The sequence below is a fragment of the Peromyscus leucopus genome, chromosome 2 (assembly GCF_004664715.2).
Source record: "Peromyscus leucopus breed LL Stock chromosome 2, UCI_PerLeu_2.1, whole genome shotgun sequence".
NCBI lineage: Eukaryota > Metazoa > Chordata > Mammalia > Rodentia > Cricetidae > Peromyscus > Peromyscus leucopus.
Genome location: NC_051064.1, coordinates 44,649,416 through 44,671,491, shown reverse-complemented (window position 1 = coordinate 44,671,491; position 22,076 = coordinate 44,649,416). Strand labels below are relative to the sequence as shown.

Sequence of the window (22,076 nt, the reverse complement as noted above, 5' to 3'; positions counted from 1 at the left end):
TCTCCAAAGCGAGTTCCAGGAAAGGCGCAAAGCTACACAGAGAAACCCTGTCTCGAAAAACCAAAAAAAAAAAAAAAAAAAAAAAAACAAATAAAAATAGTTTGCCAGAAAATAAGTTCAAAGGAATTCAGCTGTCAGTAAAATGCTGATTTGAAACAAGACATGTATAGAGGAAATCCTATATGTATGGAGGAATTAAATAAAGGGCAAGAAAGGGAGAAGTTAAATTGTTACTATTTTCAGATGACATGATTTCTAAAAGTAGGTAACCCTGAAGATTCTACCATTTAAAATCATGAACTAAAAGTAAAGTTATTAGACACAAAAATCAACATACAAAAGCCAGCAGCATTTCTATATTCTAGCAGTGAATTGTCTTCATCAGAAATCCCATTTACATAGCTACAAAACCACTTAGGAATAAATCTATTTATCTCCTATAATGAGATAAAAGATGTGTGAGAACCCAGCTGGGAGACTGGCTCCTACATTTTGTGACAGGGATTTGAGGAGTGAGGGATAAGTTATTTAGATAGAAGGATAGAGGGGAAAGAAACAGAAACACAGGATAGCCTCGGGAGGGCCTGGATCATTATCCACCGGCCCCTTCTGTCTCTTCCAAAGGGCTATTTATAGGAATGCCAAGGGGTGGAGCAAAAGACCTCCCCTTAGCACAGCCAAATGCAGATTCTTTCCAATCACCTAGTACCCACACACGTGGTCAAGCAATTCTCTAATGCAGTCCTGCTGTGTAAGCAAGCTCAGATCTCACTAGGAAACCTTTGTAGGCCTCCACAAATATCTTGATGATGAAAACTATAAAACATTGATGAAAGAATTTGGAGACATATAGACAAACAGAAGGATACTGTGCATAAGTGGTCTAGGAGAATTAATATTGTTAAAACATTCCTATTTTCCAAGCAAATCTATAATCCAATGCAACCCAGACTGAAATACAATGATATTTATAGAAGAAAAAAATCTATAGATAGGATTTTGGTGGCATGTGCCTATAGTTCTAACTACTTGAAAAGCTGAGATAGGAGGGTTGTTTGAAATTAAACGTCAGCCTGGGCAACATATTCTCTCTCTTCTCTCTCTCTCTCTCTCTCTTCTCTCTCTTTGTTTTGAGATGGGCAGTCTCACTATATACCCCAGGCTGTCTTTAAATTCTCCTGCTTCTGCCTTCTGAGTTCTAGAATTATATGGGAATATCACCACGCTTGGTTTAGTTCTGCCTCTTTTTTTTTTTTTAAATGTAGTATTTTCATTAGTTCTTTGAGAATTTTCATACAATATATTTTAATCATACTCATCTCCTCCTCCAACTCCTCCCAGATCAGTGGTTCTTAAACTTCCTAACGCTGCAACCCTTTTTAATACAGTTCCTCATGTTGTGGTGACCCCAACCATAAGTTAATTTCATTGCTACTTCATAACTGTGATTTTGTTAGTTATTATTATAATGTAAATATCTGATATATAGGATATCTGATATGCAACTCTCAAAGAGTTTGAGAACCTCTGTTCTAGATCCACCCCTACTACTTCCTACCCACCTAATCTCTTGTTCTTCACCAGACTCTTGAAAGAAAAGAAAACAAAACAAAACAACTGCCCCCCAAACCCCATCGAGTTCGATTTTTGTTGCCGTGCGTGTGAAGCCTACTGTGAAGTATGGCTGACCTACGAGTGAGCACACCATTAAAGAAATCTGACTCTCCTTCTTTGAGCACTCATCAAATGCTGCTGATAGCTCCTCAGCTAGGGGCGGGACTTCATGGCCACCTCCCCCTTCTAGGCTTGGGCTGGCAGAGGTCTTGTTCATGCTGTTATCACTGCTGTGAGTTCATGAGCAGCTGTCCTCTTGTGTCTGGAAAACAGTTTCCCTGAAGTCATCCACTGCCTGGGGCTCTTATAAGCTCCCCACCCCTTCTTCCACGAAGATTCTTAAGTCTTGGAGGGAGGCGTGTGATACAGAAGTCCCATTTAGGGCTCAGAACTCTGAAGTCTCATATTTTTTGCATGTTGACCAGTTGTGAGTCTCTGTGCTAGTCACCATCTTTTGCAAGAAAAAGCTTCTCTGATGAGAGTTGAGAGATGCACTGACCGTGGGTATATCAGTAAGTTATTAGGGGTCATTTTAATACTGTATCTACTTAATAGACTAATATTACTAGGGCCTATGACCTATCTAGCCACAGGTTCTTGTTCCCATTAACAGTACCAAGTATGAGTTTCATTTCATGGAGTGGGGCTTAAATACAATCAGAAAATGGTTAGTCACTCTCATAACATTTCTGCCACTATTTTACCAGTGGGCCTATCTTGCCAGGCAGGTCATTATTGTAGCTTTCAGGGTTCACAGTTAGGTGAGACTGATAATGACTTTTCTCTTCTAGTAGTGTACATAGCCCTTCCAGCACTCTGAAATCTAGCCAGGAGTGATTGAACTTCCATGTTTATGACTCAAGTAAGGTGTCATTAGCAGTGGTGTCCTACCATCAAGTTCTGGGTGGTAATCAGGAGCAAAGACAACAGCCATTCATATTTTTTGGGTGGTGTCTATGGGAACTCATTGGCTAAAACCTCAAAAATAATAACCCATTCCTAGGGTTTGTATTTGCTAGCATGTGGCATCCAGTTGGAGTATTGTTTTCCTGTTATAGGGTGTTCTGCTTGGTCCCTGACATAAGCTAGAGTTATCTAGGAAAAGGGATCATCAATTGAAGAAATGCCTCCATCAGTTTAGCCTGTAGGCAGGTCTGTGAAGAATTTTCATGACTGATGTCAGAAGGCTCAGCCTGCTGTGGGTGGTACCACTCCTGGGGAGGTAGGTGGTATAAGAAAGCAAGATGAACAAGCATTTCCCCATGGTCTCTGCTTTAATTCCTGTCCCGATTCCCCTTCATGACGGACTGTAAGCTGTAAGGTAAATAAACATTTTCCTCCCCAATCTGCTTTTGGTCATGGCTTTTATCACAGCAATAAAAACCTAACTAGAACATAGGGTAACTCCATTTGAATTTTTAATAAATGCATACTTAAATATTTTAGGGAGTTTCTATAGTAGTTGATGGCTTTTTCAAATCTGGCTGTGCCTCTTAATTATTATTATTTTTCTTTTGGAATGTGTTGTGAGTGACTGTCCTCTATGCCAAGCAACGGCCACCTTGGAGCATTCAGCTGTGTGCTCTTGCAAAAGTTCATCTCAGCTGAGCTTGTTGATGGTTTATACCCTAGCATAGCAAGGAGATACTTGCCTGAGTAGCCAGCTACATCTAACTACTTCCTCCTACTGGCAACTCTCCATGTGGCTTGGGGGAGGGACTTGAGTATATACAGCATATCAGTTGAGAAAGACTGGATGGGGCTATGGGAAGGCTACCATCACTACTGGGTTAAGGCTTTTCAGTTACAGCTAGTCAGGGAAGGAGAGCCCACACCCATGTAAGGAACCTTTCACTTATACTCTGTAAGGATGCCATAAACTCATTGGTTCTCTAGAGTGAACTTTGGGGGAATCATGTTTCAGTTGGTCATTAAGACTTTGGGAGGAGGAGGATGAGTCATTGCTTTATAGCAATAGTATGGAACTACAAAAGATCCCGAATAACTAAAGAAACCTACAAGAAAAATAATAAAGCAAGAAGCATTGTACTACCCCCTTTTCAAATATAACATAAACTTTAGTAACCCAAGATGCATGGCCATAGCATTACACAGGACCAGAGCAAGGGGAATGGACTAGAGAGCCCAGAAACAAACCATACATTTACAGACAGCTGATTTGACAAAGGTGCTAAGAACACACAACAGGGAACGAACAATCACGTCTGTAGATGTTGCTGTACGACTATACGGAATGAAAACAGACTCTTGTCTCTTACCAGATACAAATATCCACTCAAAGTATGTGAAAGACTTAAATGTAGGATCTCAAACTACAAAACTCTTAGAAGAAAGCATGGAAACATGCATGGAATTCCATTATACTGGTTTGGACTATGATGGTTTTTGGATATGAACTTAGATATACTGCCTCAATTTTGTGTATGAAGAAACAAAAGCAAAAACAGACAAATGGGATTATATCCAAATTAAAAAAGTTTCTACATAACAAAGGAAATGACAGAGTACAAAGAGAACCCACAAGATACGGGAAGATATTTGCAAACTCTACATTTGCTATGGGCCAAATGTAAAAGAAAAAAGTATGAGGCCAGCCATGGTGGTGCACCATTTAATCTCAGCACTTAAGAGGCAGAGGCAGGCAGATCTTTTTGAGTTTGAGGCCAGCCTGGTCTACATAATGAGTTCCATGCTAGCCAGGGCTACACAGTGAGATCCTGCCTCAAAAAAATTATAAAAAACTTAATAGGAAGAAAAATTTCAATTAAGAAAGGGGCAAAACCTCATCAAATAGACACTTTTCAAAAGGAAGACATACAAATAGCTCATGAATTTATAAAAAGTATCCAGCACCACTCATAATCAGGGAACTGTGATTTGAACCCACGACAGGGAACTGCCTTAGAATGGCTGTTATCAGAAGGGTAAACTTAGTATGTGTTGGTGAGGCTGTGGAAAAGAGGAGCCATTGAGAGTTCCTTAAAAAATGATAAATGGAACCCCACTGCTGGGTATATTTCCAAAGGAAATAAATACAATATCCAGAGACATGTATAAAAGAGATACAAAGAATGAAGAAAAGTTAATTCCTGAGTAAGATCATAAGCAAGTCAACCATGGAAGTGCCATCACAAGAGTATGTGAATAGCTGTCCACTGAGAAATCCAGACAGATACATGAGAAGAGATTGGTGGCCTGCAGATCCCTTGAACACACTCACTGGGACACCAGAATGCAATTAAGCCCCTGTTTATTTATGCTGTGGGTCAAGGCTGCATTCATACAATGTGCACATTTACAACCGCCACTGGAGAGGAAGCTCAGGCAATAGTAATAGGTCAAAAAGTACACAACAGAGTAAGTGTCCATCACAATCTGGACAGTGCTAAAACCAGCAAAGGCTGTCTACACACTAGATCAGCCTCCTGTCTTCAAAGATGCTTTCACAATCTGTCCATTTTGAGGAACCACTTAAATCCACTCATTGCATCAGATGGCAAATATCCAAGTAACAATGTGAAGCTGCACATTCATAAATCTGCACTGTTATTTACTCTTTGTTCTTAAGGAGTAAGTCTCTGATAATGAGAAAAAATAAAAAGGGAGGGAGGCAGAGAATCATTCCCAACACCAATGACCCATAAAATTGTATTTAAAAAAGTAATGATCATAAAGTGGAGTGAAGTGGTTAGGAATAGAAAACTAGTTCCATTCCACTGCTGTTAATGAGTCCAGTCCCATCGCTGTGACGAGTGTGGACATATCTAGGCTAAAGCCCAGTGGTCATTTAGGAACGTCCTAAAGGCACAGTAAACAGATAGTAAGTCCGATGTTAGGAGAAGCCTGGAACAATGACCATGCCTTTGAATGGCATGTCCTGGATGGATGACTCTGAAGAGCATTTTATCATCATGCTTAACTGTGTTGCTCTCTGGCCTGGAATGCACAGCACATACTGTACAGATGGTACTAGGTCACACATTAGGAGCAGATAGAACATTCCATAGGGGACTGAGACGGGGAGGACGCAGGAACTAATGACTTCCTGCCTTGTGTGTCCTACTGGCTACTGACCTTAGTCAATGATTGGTGCACATGAGGTGGGGGCACCAACCTGCAGTGTTAGCTCTGAAAGCAGTGAGACCAGGTCATCAAACTCACACTGATTTGAGTAACACTTTGACAACGACACATCGGAACTCTGACCCTGAACCCTTAATTCCTTTGGGTTCTGACTTACCATTTCCATGCAGTTAACAAAAGGAAGATGGGCTAATAAATACTCGGCAAGCAGAGCACACAGTGTGCAATTTGAGGGATGGGGAGCCCATTACCTCTCAAGGAACCCATCTTGCTGCTGGGTAGAACTTATGGTATGAAACACCCACAGTTGAACTTTAAACATACATGAAAAATGGGAGTCCCATGACTCATATAGGGATAATCAACTGTTTTCTGATTGGATTTGATGTGCGCTGAGCTCCATAGGAGATACTTTTTCAAGTCTGGTACTCTAAACCTGGTCAAAAGCTCATTGCTGGGGAGGTGATAAGCACATGCGTGTGCACTCGTGTGTGTGTGTGTGTGTGTGTGTGTGTTGTTGTTTGTGTGTTTGTGTGTGTGTGTGTGTGTGTGTGTGTGGTGTGTGTGTGTGTGTGTGTGTGTGTGTGTGTGTGTGTAACCTATACTGTTGTTTTACTAAGTGGACATATTATCCACTTAGTAAATACTAAATATTTATGTTTAGACCCATATATTTGTGCTGCTCTCAACTTTGGTCAGGGAGGCATCTTTTAGCAATGAGCAGCAGTCAATGTAAAGACTTCTACCTGGTCAGTGTGCTGAGAGTAAGTGTAAGTACTCAGCCCTCAATGAGATATTTACAGCAACCTGTTCCAAGGCTCAGTGAACATCATGGAAGAGGGGGCAGAAAAAAGATGGGGAGGAGTCCTATAAAATGCTGCCTTCTGGTCACGATATGCCCACGGCACTCATGAATTCACAGCAGCTGGAGTTACACAAGACCTACAGGAGATTGAGGTGGTCAGTAATTCTAGCACGGATGGGGGAGGGGGTCAGGAGGTCCTGACTGAGGAGTCATTGGCAACTGACTGCTGTCGGGGAAAGGGGAGTCACTTTTTTGGAGGTCAAGCCATTAGTAGGTTGTCCATGCTCCAGTGGAGTTATCCATGGATGGGCAGCACTCACTGGACTCAGTGGCTTAGTGAAAACAAATAAAGAAAAGGACATGAAGTTAGGAGAGGTGGTGGGGGAAGCTGGAGGAGAAAATAGGGAGTGGATATGATCAAAATATAATGGATACAGCATGAAATTATCCAATAAAATGTTATATATTTAAACTAGGGGTTGAAGGGCTGGAGAAATGGCTCAGGGTTAAGAGCTCTCCTCTTGTAGAGGACCTAAGTTTGGTTCCCAGAACCCACATTTGTTGTAGAATATTATTTTAACTATGGACAGATGTGTTACCTATGTATATGTTGCGGAATATTACTTTAACTGTGTAAAAGTATGTTACATTTATTTGTTTATGCTGCATTTGTTTAATGATATAAGGATGTGTGTTTAATTATGTAAAGATGTGTTGTATTTGTTTCACCTTGCCTGCCTAAGGCACCTGATTGGTCTGTTAAAGAGCTGAACAGCCAGTAGCTAGGCAGAGAAAGAGTAGGCAGGGCTGGCAGGCAGAGAGAAGAAATAGGAGGGGAAATTTAGGCTCAAGAGAGGAACGAGGAGGAGGAGAGGAGGGAGGCGCCTGGGGCCAGAAGCCAGGCAGCAGCCAGCCAGCCATGAGAAGCAGTAGAAGGAAGTTACACAGAAGGAAAGAAAGAAAAGTAAAAAGCCCGAGGCAAAAGAGAAACAGGTTAAGTTAAAAGAGCTAGCCAGAAATGAGCTAAGCTAGGCCGAGCATTCATAACTAATAATAAGTCTCCGTGTCATGATTTGGGAGCTGGCTGGTGGCCTAAAAGAAAAGGCCTGGTACACACATTAGGCAGCTCAAATATGCTTGAAACACTAGTTTTTTGTTTTTGTGTTTTTTGAGACAAGGTTTCTCTGCGTAGCCCCGGGTGTCCTGGAAATTACTCTGTAGACCAGGCTAGCCTCAAACTCACAGAGATCTGCCTACCTCTGCCTCCCGAGTGCTAGGATTAAAGGCGTGCACCACCAATGCCCAGTGGAACTCCACAGGCACCAGCACGCAAATGGAAAACACACACACACACACAACACACACACACACACACTCCTTAAAATTTTTTTTTTTAAAAATGGGAGTTAATTTTGTATGGAACTAGGAGCATCCTTCTCTACTTAAGGCACATAATTGAGGCTCCCTTGCTGAGTTCCAAGCATAAACGTATGGCTGTGGCAGGGAGCTCATTTGAAGTCTGATCAGATGAAGCAGGAGGTGTGGGGATGACCCTCCAGGAGGGGTGTGTACTCCTCACTGTCTCTTAACTACAGCCTTGCAGAGCATGGAAACCCGTATCCTCAGGTGCATCATGGGAACTCTGCCACTGCAGGAACTGGGAAGACGAAGGAAACGCAGTTAGGCTTCTGGACTTCTTAAACGCAGGCTGCTGACCACTCCTGCAGGATGGATTTTCCTGGCAAAGCATTTGCCAAATAAAGCAGCACTAGTGACCGCCCAGTCCCCATCTCCACAGCACAACGGTCTAGTCTTCAGGACAAACACTGTCTGATGCTGGAGATGAGGAGGCACAGCCGCCATCTTTGTGGTCTCAGTTGTTCATCACTGCTGTCTGTCCTGACTTTTTGTCCCTCATACGTGCTTCCCTTGTTTTTAGTTTACTTAATGAAGACTAACTTGATCAGACAAATAAAAATGTACATGTAAAAGAAGTATATATGTTGTTTAAAAAGTCTCTAGAAACTCATGGCAAATGAATGTAGTCATAATTATTTTCCATTGGTTTAAAAACAGACTAACCCCCTCTGTTAAGACCATGCATTTGGGGCTGGGGTACAGCTTAGTGGCAGAACATTTGCTTACCACATGTAAGTACCCCTGGCAACACACAACAGAAAGAGACAATGCATTAATACTAATTTTTCTGTAAAGGATGTTATCCGTTTTTGTTTTATTAAAAAATTAGCACAAAAAAAGTAGTGGGCTCAGTTATTATACTTTCACACGTTGTCTTTCCTTTTTTATATTTTACTTTATTTATTTTTCATACATGGGTATTTTCCTTGCATGTGTCCTCCACATACATGCAATCCTGTGGAGGCCAGAAGAAGGCATCTGATCCACTGAGAGGGGGTTACAGATGGCTGTGAGTCACCATGTGAGTGCTGGGAATCAGACCCTGATCTTCTGGAAGAGGAGCCAGTGCTTTCAACTACAGAGCCTTCCTCCGGCCCCCGTGGTCTCTCTTGATCCTCTGCTCCTGCTTCCTGTCCCGTCTCCCTGGCTTGTGTCCTTCTTTCCTGTACGTCACATGTGTTCCATTACTGTCTTGTTATCCTCCCCGACTTTCTTAAGAACTCTTCTCTCACTCATGTCCCTTCCTAGTTTCATGATCTTATCTACTCTTCACCTATGTACCCACATATAAAAAAATTAAAATTGAGGGTCCACATATGAGACAGCATGTGGTATTTGCATTTCTGAATCTGGGTTACCTCACTATAACAATTTCCAGTTCTATCAATTTTCTTGAAAATTTCATTTTTTAAATGGCTGCATAACATTCCTACAAACACACACACACACACACACACACACACGCACACGCACGCACACGCGCGCACACCCACCCCCCCCCCCCCCCCCACCCCCCCCGCACCCACATCTTTATCCATTCATCTGTTGATGAATATCTAGGCTGACTCCATTTCACTGCTATTGTGACTAGTGCAGCAATAAACATGGACATGGGAGGTTATAAAGTGACAGGGCACAGTGTCTTTTAGGAATATGCCCAAGAACTCTCTATGTAGACCAGGCTGGCCTTGAACTCAGAGATTTGCCTGCCTCTGCCTCCCTTGCACTGGGATTAAAGTTGTGTGTTACCACTGCCCAGCTTTTTCAGGTTTTAAAGAAGTGTTCATGTTGATCTCCATGGTGACTGCACCAGATCACATTTCCACAGCCTCCCCAACATTTGCTTCTAATTTCAATTTTCTATAGTTAACTTGTCACATTTTTTTTCTTCAACACATTATGCTATACAATCACAAAGTACTGAGGTTGTATGTGTTCAACTAACTAACCTTGCTACGAGGAGGAATTTATTAAAGTAATCAACCTCATGATTTCAGTAAAGCTTCTGGTCATTTTAGTATAATTTCGACAAAGTGTAGTGGCTTGAAAGAAAATGGCTCTCATAGGCTCAGGAATTTGAATGCTTGGTCCCTAATTGGCAGAACTATTTTGGGAAGGCTTATGAGGTATGGCCTGGTTGGAGGAGGTATGTCACTGGGGTTGGGCTTTAGGTTTACAAAGCCCACACCAGGCTTTTCTTCTTCCTTCCACTCTTCTCTCTTTTTGCTTCCACCCTGTGGGTCAGGATGGAAGCTCTCAGCTCCTGCTATAGCACCATGCCTGCCTGCCTGCCTGCTGCCACACTCCCTGCCACGATGGTCATGGACTTGCCCTCGGAAACTGTAAGCTAAGTCTTAAAAATGCTTTCTTTTATAAGTTGCTTTTACTCATGGTGACTTTTCACAGAAACAGAAGAATAACTAAGACAGAAGTTGGTACAGGGATTAGGGTATTGCTGTGACAGGCCTGACCATGTTGTTTTGGAGAACGTGTAAGACTGTGGGATTTTGGACGAGAAAAGTAGTTAAATGCCAGAAGTGGAGCTTAATGGGCCATCCTAGTGGGAGCTTGGAAGATAGCAATGCTGAGTGATGTGGACTGTGGAAGCCCAGCTCAAGAGGTTTCAGAGGAAAACAGTATTAGCAACTGGGCTAGAGATTATTCTGACAAAGAATGTGGCTGCCTTTTGCCCTTGTCATAAGAAGCTACTTGAGGCTAAATATAAGTTTTGGATTAATGGTGTTGGTAGAGGAGATTTCAATATAACCTAGGATTGACTGTCACACAGTTATTAGTAATCACTCTTATATAGATCTATAATGAAAAGGAACAAAGAGCAAAAATACAAAATGTATAGTCTGAGGAGAAAAAGAACACAAGAGAATAAATGTAATGTTGGAGCTAAGTCTTGTGCTCAAAGAAAAGAGAAATTTAAAGAAAAACCTGATGCTAAGTGGAAGAAAGGGAGTGGTGAGAACCGCCCCCTCTCCAGCTAATTCTGCAATTTGTGAAAGGAAAAGGTCCAAGGAATTTCCTCCACCTAAAAAGCAACTATTAAATTTTTTTCATGCAAATGGAATTCAAGGAGGGGTCCAGATTCCAGCCCAAGTAGGCAGCAGAACTTGGCAGCACCTGGTTCTGGATTTAGAGTCATGAAGGACACAGGAGTAAAGGGTTGTGGAATCTTCCTTTGAAGTTAAGGAAAGCCACTGAGGTCAGGTGTATGGCAGGGGAGTCCCCGCCTGGAGGCCCGGAGAGGCCATTGCATGAAACTGCAAAGGTGAAGCCTGGATTGTGTTGGAGACTCCGAGATGCTGGAGATGCCAGGGCTGTGAGATCCCTGCCAACGAGAGCTGCTGGCAGGGTGTGGAACCAGGCCAAGAGAGAGAAATGTGTTGCAGTCAGCAAAGCTAAGAGCTATCTAGGCCTTTTGATATCAGACATGAAGTTACAGAATTTGGAGTTTACCCTGCTGGGTTTTGGTCTTGCTTTGGTTCAATGTTTCCTCACTAGGCCCCATTTCTCCCTTTTGGAATAATAATGTATATTCTGTGCCACTGTACGTTGGAAGTATGTGATCTGCTTTTTGAACAGGGGATTACAGTTAAGATACTGCTGTGAGACTCAGAAGAGACAGTGGATTTTCCAACAGTGTTGGGACTGTGAAAGACAATGAGGACTTATGGAGTTGCACTAAATGTATTTGCATCATGATACAGCTACAAGCCTACAGAAGATAGGGAGTAGAATGTGGGAGTTTGAATGACAGTTGTCCCCATAGGCTCACATATTTGAATGTTCAGTCTCTAGTTGGAGGAACTGTTATGGGAAGGATTAGAAGGTGTGGCCTTTTTGGAAGAAGTATGTCACTGGGGGCAGGCTTTGAAGGTTCAAAAGCCCATGCTAGGCCCAGTCTTTCTCTGCCCTCAACTTTCAGATCAAGATGTAAGCTCTTAGCTATTGGTCCAGTGCTAAGTTTGGCTCCCTGGGTTGGCCTCACATTCCTAGACTCAAGTGATACCTTTGTCTTTGTCTCTGGAATAGCTGGGACTGAGAGTGTGTGCCACTAAGACTGGCCTAAACTATTTTATTTTTAAGACAAGATCTCATATATCCCAGGATGGTCTCAAAGTTGCTACATAGCTAAGAATGACCTGATCCTCTTGCCTCCACCTCCTGAGTGTTGGGATTATAAGTGTATACTACATGTCCAGTTATGTCCATGTATGTGGTTAGGGGGAGCTGTTCTTGCCTGAACTGGTTTGGGATGCATGGGCAATAAGGCCTTGTAAATAAATTTTTAGGGAGACCTCCCTGCTTTTACCATCTTATGCCTATGCATAATTGTGCTTTATGGGAAGGGATCCATGCAGCAGACAAAAGGTTATAGAATTGAATCTATCAATCAAAATAGAGAATTACCTAAACCATATCCCTCATTAACAAGTGTGGGAACCCATTTTCAGGTTTCCTAGTGGCTTTACCCAGCAGGTCTGCATGGAGAGGATGATTGGACCACGGGCCTGAGTGCAGGTGTCTGGGATGATCTGCACTTGGTTGTGCTGGGGGGAGGGAGGTCTTTTGCTCTACCCCTTGGTGTTCCTATAAATACCCTGGGGCAGAGACAGTTGAGGCCCGATGGATTAGGATCCAGGCCCTCTCAAGGCTATCCTGTATTTTCTATCTGTTTCTCTCCCCTCTATCCTTCTAATATTTCCTGCTGCTCTTACTCAAGAGTACTCTGGGGAAATGTGGGGGTGGTAGGTAGCCCCTCAACAAACAAGCTCCTCCTTAGTGTAGACCCTATACAGAGAAGCTCAGGGCTCATGAAAGCTCTTTCATTCATGTGGTCCACTGTCACTTAAAAAAAAATATGTAGGTGTTTTGCTTGCATGTATGTCTGTACATCTCATGTGTGTATGGTGCCCACTGAGGCCAGAGGGGGGCATCAGGTCCCCTTGAACTGGGGTTAAAGACAGTTATAAGTTGCCATGTGGGTGCTGGGAATATAACCCAGGTCTCTGGAAGAACAGCCAGTGCTTTTAACCATTGAGCTATCTTTCCAGCCCCCTCTACCCCTGGGGTTACTCTTGACATCCACCCTACCTGATCTGCTCTTTGGTAGTCACCTTGCTACATATACAGTCTGTGTGGACCTTGACTTTATTTTTGAATAAGGAGCCAAGAACCTGGAAACACCTGGCCTAGACCCTGACTATAAGTAACTTAGTTCTCTATGGTGCCAAGGCTGAGTGCTTAGAAATTCATGAACTGTTCTATACCAGTTGACTTCTGGATTCTCCAGAGCACAGGTGGGAGAGTAGAGTGTGAGAAGCAGGGTTCCTTGTTCCCTGTTCTTTCCTTCACACCTGGTGGTGTGTTCTGGAGGTGACTCAGCCTCAGCTCACTGGTGGACTGTCTAAAGGGAGCTGTTTTCTCCTTCTCAGGTTTATTCTTGAGTCTCCTATCTTCACTTATGGGTCCCTTTCATTTCCTCTGGCTGTAGGACTGGTAGATGCTTTCTGAAGTCACTAATAATGGGATTAACAATCTCTCCATTCTCGATTCTTATTTCTCAACACCTGTGCAACCAATTCCCTCTTTTCCAGGCCCTCAGTTTTAAACAACTGTCACTGTTTTCAATTTTCCTGACTTAATCATCCATTTTTCAGTCAAGAAAGTCAAAGGCCAGCAGGGACTTTCTGAAGTCATATGACTACTGAAGTCACATGATTTAACTAAGTCTTCTGACTGCAGAGTTCAACTTTCAAGTCCTCTCCCTACTTCTTTTATCTCCGAAATGAGGCAGAATAGAAATCCCAAGTAATGTGAAAACATGTTATTGTAAATTTTCTTATGTTTTCCACAGCATTCAGTTGTATTCAAATCTAAAGATGTCTGGCCAACTGGATGTGGTACTTCTTTGGGTACAAAGGAGGGTAAGTTTCATACTTAGTTTTTTTGTTATTTGCATGATTCAGATTCTAGGCCTATCTCCTAGACTGGAGATAACTTCTGATTTCTTTCTTGATCAATGAAACGCTTAAAAATTTATTTACAAAATTGTTCTTCAATTTCATGCATGTATATGTTTTGATGAAATCCTCCCTAATTACCCTCTCTTGTCCCCCTCTCAATTCTACTGCACCCCTTCCTTTTCCCTACAAGTCCCTTCTCACTTTCAGGCCTTTCTCTTTGACACCACTGAGTTTAATGGGTTTGTTTGGGTGCCTGGGTGGGTGGGTTTTCTACTGAGGCACAGTTACGATGGCCTCTTCTTACCTGGAGAAACCAGCAGGTTTAGCTCAATATCAGACTTTAGGATCTGGAAGATGATTGTTATGATTAACTTGATAGGATATAGAATTAATAAAGAAACGAGCCTCTGGGCATGTCTGTGGAAGATTATTTTAGGTTAAATTGAATTGGAATGACCTACCCTAAATGTGGAAAATGCCATTCCATAAGTTGGGTGCACAGGAATGCATAAAAAAAGAATGTGAACTAAGTCCAAGCATTCACCTCTCTGTGCTTCTTTCCTGAAGATGCAATATGACCAGCCACACCCTCAGGCTCTGGCTACCATAACTTCCCTGCCATGATGGACTGGACCCTTGAACTGTGAGCCAAACCAAACTCTTCCTACCTTGAGCTAATTTTGTCAGGATATGTGATCCTTCAGCAAGAAAAGTAACTAAGACAATGTCAAAGAATAAATAGCTTTTTGACAGAGAGGCATATGGTACCAATGCTCTGCCCAAGTTAGAAAGACAGCCTGGGAAAGCCAGAGTCCTGAGGGAGCTGCAAGTGTGTCCTCTGTCAGTGTTGGCTGGCTCAGAACCATCATGGGGCTTACATCCCCTTTTGTATTTCTTTAGTTCTTTCAGGGCTAGTAAGGACCAAGAGGGAAGAAGCATGCAATGACGTCCTTCCTGACAACTGCCGACCTCTTGGGCTGAGGAGCCTTCATTTCGACTGGGTCATTCTACTCCTTAGCTCACCATCTGCATGTGAGGCACTTGTTATTTTCTCTTCCAGGTAAACACAGTTATGTTTCTCAAGTAAATGACAGGCAGAAGTCATACCAGCTATAAATATATTCATATTTACCCTAACAGCATACAATGAAAATAGCAGCTCTCCCTTCTGAAAGATTATGCAAGGGAGTTCATGGAACAGTTTTTAGAATGCGATTTCAATATAAGTACAGATCTTAAAATAGAAATAAAAATAGTAGCATTTTACACTTTGCAGTGTAAAATGAAAGCGAGAAGCATCCCACTCACTAGAAATGAAGTAGTAAAACGTGCACCAGGGTTTATAGTTTCATTTGAAAAACCACCCCCAAAGGTCTATTTTTTAGAAGATACTTTTAAAAAGTCACTTAATTTCCATGCTAAGTGACCTTCTCCCCAATCAGAAACACAATGATCTTCCTAGACCAGAACTTTCTTGAATTGAGGCCTGGTTTTACCCTATCATCCCTTCTAATAATTTCAAACTGTCAACCACTTTGATTGTTGCCCAGAAAATACTAAACATGTTGAGAGGCCCCAGTGATGAGAGGCAGAGTCCCTCATTAGAGTCCTTCACATTAGGCCAGACACTCTACCTCTGAAAGGTAACTGGCTCTGTGTTCTCTGCCTCCTTCCTGCAGTCATAGGTAGCCTTCTTGGCAGGAACATGGCTCAAGTCAGCACTGCGACCATTGCTGTAGTCTAGACCGGCACCTCTCCCACTCTCGCTTAGATTTCTGAGGCACGTGGATAAAGATGTACTCCTCACAGTTAACATCTCTCAGTCTTACGCTTTCCAGCATGTGCTGCTGCCCAGCCATGCGCTCATCTTAATCTTGCACAATCCAAAATTTGACATAAGAGTCTATGATATACTTTTTTCTAGGTATTAAAAAATGTTTCTATTGTAGAAATAGTTCTTCAGTCTTTTGAAGAGGTCCCCCCCCAAAGACCCACAAAAATTTCTGATCTCTAGTTTTCTAATGATATTTAGGGTTCTATAATGCCTCAGAGATTTTGACAATGACAGTTGTGACACAATCATGTCTAGTTACTTTCTGTAGTTTGGGGTTTAATTAATCTAGATTGGGAGTATAGGTGCTTTCTTATTGTCCATGACACAGGGTTTCCAGTCCTTACCCTTACCTTACTGTTTGGTCTAATGGTTACGTTTCTTAACACATATGAGAAGTTAATTCTGAGCTCTTTGGTATCATCAGCACTACAGTCTGAGTTAAACAAAATTCCTGGCATAATTACCCTTTGTGGAAAAAGGGTATTTGTCTGAATTTTGCTGTGGGTATTCCTAGTCCTCCAGAACCTTGTTTCCCTGCATATGCATAATCTCTACCATTCTATTATTTCACAACACTTTCAAAATATCTTGAACCCCAAACTCCCAAACTTATAGGTAAATGTGTAAGGGACCATTCAGGACACTGGGTATGGTAAGGATTTCTTAGCTATAACCTCAAAGCTCAGGAGGCCATTGCAAAACTACTCAAGTGGGACTGTCTTAAGAACGTTGTCCATTGGGCGGTGCTGGTGCACACCTTTAATCCAGAGCTCAGGAAGCAGAGGCAGGCGGGTCTCTGGGAGTTTGAGGTCAGCCTGGTCTACAGAGCGTGTTCCAAGACAGCCAAAGCTATACAAAGAAACCCTATCTCAAACCCCCCCCCCAAAAAAAAAACCCAAAGCATAAAACAAACAAAAAAACTCATCAAAAGACACAATTGACAAAGTGCAAGGTGATATTAGGAATAGGGGAAGAAAATCTATGAAAATTAGTTCCCTTAGAAGGGGTTGCTCACACTACAAAAGAATTCCTATAAGCCAATAACAAAAAAAAAAACCTTCAATAATCTAATTTAAAATGAATGAAGACTTCAAATTGGTATTTCTTCAAAGATACACCAATACCCAACAAGCATATGAAAAATGCTTATCACTAACCATTAGAAAGATGCATATCAAAACCATGATAAAGTATTAGCCCATCAGCAAGGCTATTCCTGATAGTAACAAGTGCTGATAAAATGTGGAGAAATTGAACCCTCGTGCACAGTTGACAGGACTGTAAAATAGTCAGAAAGGAAAAAAAATTGGAAAATTCCTCTAAAGATGAAAATAAGGAGAGCTGCTTTATGACTCAGTAGTCACATTTCTGGGTAAACATCCAAAAGAACCAAAGCAAAGGATTAAATAGAATTTGCACACTTATGTCACAGAGACACTAAGTGCAAGAACCAAGAGGTGGAAGCAACTCAAATGTCCACTGACAGATGAAAGGATCAGTCAATGTGGCAGGAACATACAGTGACATCCTTCCATCTCTACAACATGGACCAATGACCACTCCAGTGTTCTACGGATTGAAGAGAATTCTGGTAGTTATTCATATGAGTGACATTCAGAAGCATGCCTCTCCTTTGCTTTAATTATAAATGGGAACAAGAGCGTGGCACAATCAAACCAACCATGTGACCCACCATGAACTACATTAATACCCGTGTTTCTCGGTGACTTCTCTTTTCCTCCATACTCCCCAGAGGCCCCTACCCTCATGTTTCTGGACTCACTTAACCCTTGAATGCACAATGCTGCTTAAAACTTCCAATTATTTCTTTTTTATTGGAACATATATCAATGTGATGCCATTTTCTTCAGTAGGTTATCTGGGTTACTCAAGCATTTCTATTTATAATCATGTTACTAAGCTAAAACTCAAAATTTGAAAGTTAGTCCTGTTGGAGCTGGCGAGATGGCCCAGAGATGAAGTGCGTGCTGCTCTTCCGGGGGACCTGAGTTCAGTTGCTAGTAACCAGACTCTAGCTCTAAGGGACCCCACACCCTCTTCTGGTCTCTGTGGGCACTCATACACATACACACATAAAAATGCAATCACTTAAAAAAGTCCTCCTGCTTTACTCATAGAGAGTAGAAATAAATGTTTTCCTCTTTCCTGGGTTTCTCTGACCATTCACTGCACATTTCACATGTTCACATCAATGCCAAGCTCATCAGCTTCTGTAATCATTGGTGCTATGAGTCTGGCAGAAAACTCATCTCCCTTATTCCTCACAATTTTCAACTGAAAGCATGCACCATCAGATTTCAATGATTAGCTAAATTGTACTGATCTAGTTCCAGCTTGGGCTACTGTGGCAAGCAGCTTGAATCCTTCTTTCACAAGTTAACCCATCACATATTTGAAGACACATGTCCTGCCTTCTTAGGGAATACTTTCTTTCCTTCAAGAAATGGAGTCATATTTTCCATCTGAAATAAAAATTGAAAAACTGGGGCAGATCACATGTCTCCTATGGAAAGTGTTGATTTTCTTCTTGACCCCAGAAAGCAAGAGGGGTCATATGCTACCTTTCCCCCAGTAAGCCACCAGGGGCCAATGGACCAAGGAAGGACCACTAGTCAAATGGGGATGGCGTTCCTCAGCCACTCATCTTCTGCCATTTCCTTCCTTTGTTTGCAAAAATAGGAATGAACATGGAAATTATGAGGAAATGCAGATAATCTGCTTGAAAAGGCTTTGAGAGACAGCAGAGTTCCTGCCTTTGCAAGGCGGGTTGGGGCTTGCAGGAAGAACAAGGGCATAGCTTGCTTTCCCAGTGGGGCGTCTGCTGTGGGATGTTCTGAATGTCAAATGTGTTGCTCTGATTGGTTAATAAGTAAAACACCGACTGGCCAGTAGCCAGGCAGGAAGTATAGGCGGGACAAGGAGAGAGGAGAATTCTGGGAAGTGGAAGGCTGAGGCAGAGAGACACTGCCGGCCACTGCCACCATGGCAAGCAACATGTAAAGATACCGGTAAGCCACAAGCCATGTGGCAACTTACAGATTAATAGAAATGGGTTGATTTAAGATATAAGAATAGTTAGCAAGAAGCCTGAGCCATTAGGCCAAACAGTTTAAATAATATAAGCGCCTGTGTGTTTATTTTATAAGTAGGCTGTCGGACTGCTGGGGCTTGGTGGGACCCAGAGAGAAAACGCTCTAGCTACAGGCATCCACAGCAGCAATTATAGTGCTTCTAAAGTCTTGATTTTTCCTTTACTTAAGTACTTGGCGGACCACCACATAAAAGTAGTTGGGGCAAGCCGACTGGGTTACCTAAGGTTGTACAACAAGTTGGTATAAAAACCATATATGAAAATTATTATTATTTTTCTTCCTGAAGAGACTGATTTCTGTTCTCTGCCTGTTTCTACCATGGGTGTCAATGGATGGCAGTTAACACTGATGCGGACACCATCTGTGTTCTGAGAGGATTTAAACAGAGCCGTATGTGAATTGGCCAATGGCTGTCGTGAAGCCATAGGACAGGCAGACAGAAGATAACATGTGGCTGGGATAGAGAAGTTCTGATGATACAGCAGCCACACCCTTGGATCAGAACACAGGTCAGGCCAGCCAGCCAGCCAGCCCTCTTCCATCCTGCCTAGCTGAGCTCTGTATTTTGTGTGTGAGAATAGAGTGGGAGTCAACAACATCCACCAGCCTAGCCACACTACCGTATCTGCCCAGGTCTTCTGGGTTCTTGTCTTGCAGACTTCCTACAGCCTTCTCTGGCACACCAGGACTAGAGGCTTGTCATTACCATCAACGGGCCTGGATGTAAGCCTTCACTGGGAACTGCAGTGAGTCCAGGACCTCAGGTTGCTGGGGCATGAAGATAGGACCCTATTTTTGTCAACTGTGTCATAACTGGTCGAAGTGGAGCTGAGGCATGAGAGGCAGACATTTCCAACAATGACTGTCGTTGGTTATATCCAGTTTCTGTGGGGCCGAAACATACTTTTCACAGTAACTTCAGAGATGCTGAGAAGGGGAAATAGCTCACAGGTGCATCAAGGATGTCTTTGGAGGTTGTTCTGGGGCCATCTATTTTGGACATACTGGGAACTATTATGCAAGATCTCTTTACTCATAGCTCCTAACTGGGAAAATACCTTTAAAAAAAAAAGACACCTATAAATAAGGATATCCAAATATCCTGAAAATGAACTTTTGTTTTTTTGACAGATGCTAAACCTCAAGAACACCAGGTGGTCTCATCATTTTGGGTGAATCAAACCGTTTGCGAACACACTGTTAAAGATGCAGGTTGAGATGCCCACAGTACTCAGGGTGTTGTAGAATTTTGATGGAATTGTAGTTGCTGAAGTTGGAAAATCAGGAATCTAAGAAACCACAACGGAAATCATGTTCCCCAGCATGCAATATTCTGCATTAAGTATCTGGTTCATGGGCAGCAGGGCTCATTCAATACATTTTTATTTTTTTATTTTTATTTTGGGAGAAAAAGGGGTTTATTTGGCTTACAAGTTACAACCCATCATGAAGGGAGGTCGGGGCATAAACTCAGATCAGGAATCCAAGGCAAGATCTGAAGAAGGAATACTGCTCACTGGCTTGCTCTCCATGGCCTGATCAGCTACTTTTCTTACACTGTCTCTGCCTACCTGTCTAAGGATGGCACTGCTCACAGTGGGCTGGGCCCTCCTACATTAATTAGTAGTTGAGAAAATGTTCCACAGACATGCTCACAGGCCCATCTGAGGGAGGCAGTTCCTTAATTTAAAAAAAGAAAAACCTCTCCAGTGTGTGTCGAGGGTTGTGTCAAGTTAACAAACATTGATCAGCATGGCATATCTTTCACCATTTAGAAAAGGCGTGACTTTCTTCAGTGGGTTCAATACATTTTTAAAACTTTTTTTTAATGTCTTCCGGTGTGGCACAGCTTTGAAAAATCCAACTAAGCTAGCAGGTGTCTGGACAGCATCACTATTTCTGTAATCAGTGTGGAAGATTAGGGCTTACCCATTTCTAGGTAGAGTCACCACTGTAGGGAAAATGTAGGCCAAATCAGAAGTCACGGCCAGTTCCCTGCTCATGTCTGCTCCTCCTTGCTGATTCCACATCTCCTGTACCTCCATGATCTCTCTGGAGTGAGAATCAGAAGGGGGCTGGGGAATCTCTGAGCGGATGCTCCTGGCACGGTCTGTTTGAGAAGGGGCTAACTTCTACTTATTTCCTTTGTATGACTTCCAAAACCCCCCCAATTGAGTCGTTACGGATTTCTAGCTGTCTTCTCCAATCAGATGCTCAGCCCTTCCTTTGACTCCTAATAGGTACCGAAGCGGTACCTGCTGCTTAGGTGCATTCTGGACCGTTCTTCTCCAGCAGTACCTACGCACCACGTTACCTCTGAAAGCCGTGGAGGATGGGGGTGGGGTGTCCATCAGTAAGGAATGAGGGGCCAGGGAAATCTTTTGCAGAGGAGGAGCCGGTTCAGCTGGCTCCTTCTTCCTCTGACCTGGATGACAGACACTGCTTACAGGCCATCTTTCTTTGCACTTAATCACAGAGTGCTGTTTTTCAGTGCGCTTTCATAGTAGCTAAATATTCCACGATGTCTATCTAGATAAGGAATTCTTCAACTTAAAGTTTTCATGTGCTTTCTGCATGGACTCTAATAAATTGGTTAAAAACATGCATGGTGAAGATGATTCTATAATTTTTAGAACACAATGACATCACACATTGGCAAAGGGTCATATTTTCATGTCCAACCAAATACTACCATATTTGACAAAGGTTAAATGATAGGAAGCCACCAGATCATAAAGAAATGCTCACTTTGTATTTTTTTGTGAGTTACATAATTTGCCTAAGTAAGATGTCACTAAGTAACCAGTACAAAATATTATCTGAACATTTATTACTTTGGGTCATAAGGTAACTTGAGAGAAACAAAAAAAATACATTCTACCATGGAGGAACTTTGAATGTACAGACGATACATCAAACAGGTATAGAATTGCTCACCCATCCATTGTTAAAATTGCTGGTGCAATGTATGGGAGAAAGAAGGTGTGTTGTGTTGCCTTACACATTAAGTTTAAATGGAAACACGCTAGATGACGAGAGAGAGAGAGAGAGAGAGAGAGAGAGAGAGAGAGAGAGAGAGAGAGAGAGAGAGAGAGAGAGAGAGAGAGAGCACAAAACTAACACAAACAGTTGTTGCTCTCCAAATATTGTGATCCTGACGTTGGTAAACACAAAAGAACCACCTCATGGCTTTCTAGGAAAAGACCTTC

At 42.4% G+C, this 22,076-nt stretch overlaps 1 protein-coding gene across 1 annotated transcript in view; it reads right to left on the bottom strand.

Annotated features, from left to right (window-relative positions):
• Nucleotides 1-22,076, bottom strand: part of Bach2 (BTB domain and CNC homolog 2) — a 344,829-nt gene that overhangs the window by 24,249 nt on the left and 298,504 nt on the right.